At 36.4% G+C, this 4,495-nt stretch overlaps 1 pseudogene across 1 annotated transcript; it reads left to right on the top strand.

The window, feature by feature from the left end:
• The first annotated feature begins 2,823 nt into the window (after positions 1-2,823).
• LOC311619621 (PRELI domain containing protein 3B-like) lies at positions 2,824-3,350 on the top strand (annotated as a pseudogene). Its single transcript has one exon. The product of its transcript is annotated as a PRELI domain containing protein 3B-like (transcript).
• Positions 3,351-4,495: the final 1,145 nt, after the last annotated feature.

Here is a 4,495-nt window from a genome sequence, read left to right as displayed (position 1 = left end):
AATAGCTGAAACCGGTTTGGCTCAGTGGTAGAGCGTCGGTCTGCGGACTGAAAGGTCCCTGTTCAATTCCAGTCAAGGGCATGTACATTGGCTGCAGGCACATTCCCGGTGGGGGATGTACAGGAGATGGCTGGTCGATGTTTCTCTCTCATCGATGTTTCTGGCTCTCTATCTCTCTCCCTTCCTCTCTGTAAAAAAAATCAATAAAATACATTTTTTTAAAAAAAGAAAAGAATTAGAAGAAGACATAGACAGATGGAAGACATACAGTGTTCATGGATTGATAGAATCAACATCATTAAAATGTCCATACTACTCAAAGGAATGTATAGATCCAATGTACTCCCCATTAAAATGCCAATGGCATATTTCAGAGACCTGGAATGAACTTTTCAAAAATTTATCTGGAAGAAAAAAGACCCTGAATACCTGCAGCAATTCTGAGAAAGAAGAACAAAGTAGGAGGGATCTTGGTACCAGATATAAAGCTGTATTATAAAACCACTGTCCTCAGAACTTCCTGGTTCTGGCACAAGAACAGATATATAGACCAATGGAATAGAATAGAGAACCCAGAAATCAACCCAAACCACTATGCTCAATTATATTTGGCAAAGGATGCAAGAGCATACAATGGAGTCAAGACAGTCTCTTCAATAAATGGTGTTGGGAAAATTTGACAGATACATGCAAAAAAAAAAAGAAAAAAAAAGAAAAAAGAAAAGACCAACTTACAACATACACAAGAGTAAACTCAAAATGGATAAAGGACTTAAACATAAGATTGAAAACCATAAAAATATTAGAGGAATCCAAAGGCAGCAAAATCTCAGACACATGTCAAAGCAATATCATCACCAATACAGCTTCTAGGGCAATAGAAACTAAAGAGAAAATCTACAAATGGGACCACATCAAAATAAAAAGCTTCTGTACAGCAAAAGAAACCATCAACTACAAAACAAAAAAGCTCACTGCATGGGAGAATGTACAATATTTGCCAATGTTATCACCAATAAGGGTATTTTGTTTGTTTTAATATCTTTTATTGTTTTGTTTTGTTTTTTTACAGAGAGTAAGGGAGAGGGATAGAGAGATAGAAACATTGATCAGTAGCCTCCTGCACCCCACTACTGGGGTTGTACCTGTGACTAAGGTACATGTCCTTGATTAGAATTGAACCTGGGACCCTTCAGTCAGCAGGCAGATGCTCTATCCATTGAGCCAAACGGTTAGGGCCTGATAAGGGTTTAATCTCCAACATTTACAGGGAACTCATACAACTTAACAAAAGGAAGAAATACAATCCAATCAGCAAATTGGAAAAAGACCTAAACAGACACTTTTTGAAAGAGGACATAAGGAAGGCCAAGAGACATATGAAAACATTCTCAAAGTCACTAATCATCCCAGAGATGCATATCAAAATGACAATTAGGTACCATCTTACACTTGTTAGAATGGCTATTATCAACAAATCAACAAATGACAAGTGCTGGCAAGGATGCAGAAAAAAAGGAACCCTTGTGCATTGCTTGTGGGAATGCAGACTGATGCAGCCACTGTGGAGAACAGTATGGCGTTTCCTAAAAACACTAAAAATGGAACTCACATTTGACCCAGTAATTCCACTCTTAGGAGTATATCGCAAGAAACTAGAAACACCAAACAGAAAGAATATATGCAACCCTATGTTCATAGCAGCACGATTTACCATAGCTAGAATTTTGAAGCAGCCTTACTGCTCAACAGCAGATGAGTGGATTAAAAAACTGTGGTACATCTACACAATGGAATACTACACTGTGGTAAAAAAAAAAAAAAAAAAAAAAAAAAAAAAAAAAGGAATTTTTACCATTTGCAACAGCATGGATGGATCTGAAGAGCATTATGCTAAGTGAAATAAGCTAGTCAGAGAAAGATAAATATCACATGATCTCACTCATTTGCGGAATATAATGAACAACTTAAATTGATGAACAAAAACAGTTTCAGAGACAGAGAAGCATCGAACAGACCGCCAAACCTCAGAGGGAAGGCAGGAGAGGGTGGGGTGGGGAGTAAGAGATCAACCAAAGGACTTGTATGCATGCATATAAGCATAACCAATGGACACAGACACCGGAGGGGGAGGGCATAAGGGGGTGGGGCAAAGAAGCAATAAGTACACATATCTTTAATCAATAAAGAAAAAAATATAAAAAGGGAAAAACTCTTGGAAAATAGTATTTCTAAAGATTCATGGAAAGTAAATATGGCATAGAGTTAGACCATAATATTTTTAATTATCTCATATCATTGGACAGGTCATTTAAAAAATATATTGCTATAAATGTGTTGGAATAAATAGTTAGGTGCTAGCTTTTGTCTGTATAAGCTCCACTTTCTTTGTTTGGATATTTCTGCATTGCAACTCTTTTTGCTCAAATAAATGCTTTTTATTCTTAATTACAGTCTAGAATTAATTTTGGTCTATAAGGGCATCAGAGACAGTTTGAGGAAAGATCTGGAGGGGCACATAATGTTTCACATGGGCAAAACATGAGCAAAGCTGCAGATGTTGGGCCTTCGAAATAGAAACTGATGGACATTCCAGGGCTTCAAATGTGCAGAACCACTTGCGTGGACTGTCCCTGTCCTGTAGGGTTTTGAAACCTTGGGATAATAACTTGTTCTAGTCCAGTGGGTCTCGTAGTTTTTGAATTGAAGAGTCCTTTATACTCTTAAAAATAATTGAGGGCTCTTTGTTTCTTTGAGCTGTCAGGATATACACAAGCCACTGGCACCTTGAAGATTTGGATTTTGGAGAATGCCCTTGACCACCCATAGGAAACTGTTACAACAGCTACAATGCAGAAATATCCAAACCATATGAAACAAAGTGTGTTTGTATTGGAGCGACATGTAGATCCTTCTAGAAAGTTGCACAGCCATAGGCTGCTCAGCACAGAGTGGGGACTGCCTTCCATTGTAAAATCTCTTATTGGTGTGGCAAGATCCAAAACATATGTGCCAGAACATCCTGTAGAGAAAACAATGGAACTTAAATCCACTAATATTTCATTTACAAATATGGTTTCAGTAGATGAGAGACTTTTATATAAACCACATCCTCAGGACCCAGAAAGACTGTTTTGACTCAAGGGGCCATCATCACTGTCAAAGGAGTCAGCCTCAGTAGTTACCTGGAAGGGCTGATGGTGAGCATGATATCTTCAAACGCTAGTAAAGGCTGAGAAGCAATGGAATGGGTAATACATAAATTAAATGTTGAGGTTGAAGAATTGAACACTTCAGCAAGAGGAAGCATAAAGATGTCAATGGCAGCAGCAGCATTTGTATGGAAATGATGAAAGTTGGTATACAACATCTAGCCCCCCCCAGATCTCTACTAGCTGGCATTATATTTATTGTTATCTTAAAAAATACAAGTATATTTTAGGTAAAATGTTTTTTAATAGGATGAAGAAAGGACATGTGACTTGATCAAAACAACAAGGTACAGTGTTTCTAAATAAAAGGGAGCATCTGAAATTATTGTATTGTTTGAAATGACTCTGGTTTTGAAGATTCCATATTTATGTGAGAATTTAACAATTTTTTAAAGTAAATGGAAATTGGTGCTAGCATATTAAGTCTCAGGTTGAATTTTAAAGCTTTTCATGCATTGGAACTCTACATGGCTATGGACCAACCCTAGGACAAAGCAGAGCCACCTTCAAATAGACAATTGCTCTGCTGTGGGAAACTTCAAGAGGTAACTCACTTTCAAAGGAGAAATTGTATAGTTTTAAAATATATAAAGTTGTATAAAATAACTTGCGCTGCTATAAACCACCATTAAAAATCAAAGTGCTTTAATTTGGTACTTAAATGACATTTTTGTAGTTAAAATTATTACTCAAGTAATATATAACTGCATCTTTATTCTATTAAATAGTACTGTATTGGTTTGCCAAAGTTTTATAACTTAGTGAAGGTATTACCTTCTGTGGATTTGTACTTTATGACTTAGTATACTGTATCGTATGTTGATTATGTTAACTGAAAAAATAAAGTCATTCCTGAAAATTTTCAGCACTCTACATTTAAAATAAATGAATAAATGAATAAATTAATAAATGAATAAATGAATGAATAAATAAATGAATAAATAAGGATTCCAAAGAACTTTGTGTGTATGGAGGCTGTGGAAAAGAATTGTATCTATCAATACTTACCATATTAGAAATTAAAGAAAAATAGGAGATTAAAAATGGCAGCAGAGCCAAAACCAGATAGAGCATCAGCCTGCGGACTGAAAGGTGCCAGGTTCGATTCTGGTCAAGGGCATGTACCTTGGTTGCGGACACATCCCCAGTAGGGGGTGTGCAAGAGGCAGCTCATCGATGATTCTCTCTCATCAATGTTTCTAACTCTCTATCCCTCTCTCTTATGCTCTGTAAAAAATCAATAAAATATTTTTTTTAAATGGCAGCAGAGTAAGTGGATGCTA

Source organism: Pipistrellus hanaki (genome assembly GCF_964339955.1).
Source record: "Pipistrellus hanaki genome assembly, chromosome: 3".
Classification (NCBI taxonomy): Eukaryota; Metazoa; Chordata; class Mammalia; order Chiroptera; family Vespertilionidae; genus Pipistrellus; species Pipistrellus hanaki.
Note: the sequence above shows the minus strand (reverse complement) of the source record. Positions and strands in the feature narration are given on the sequence as shown.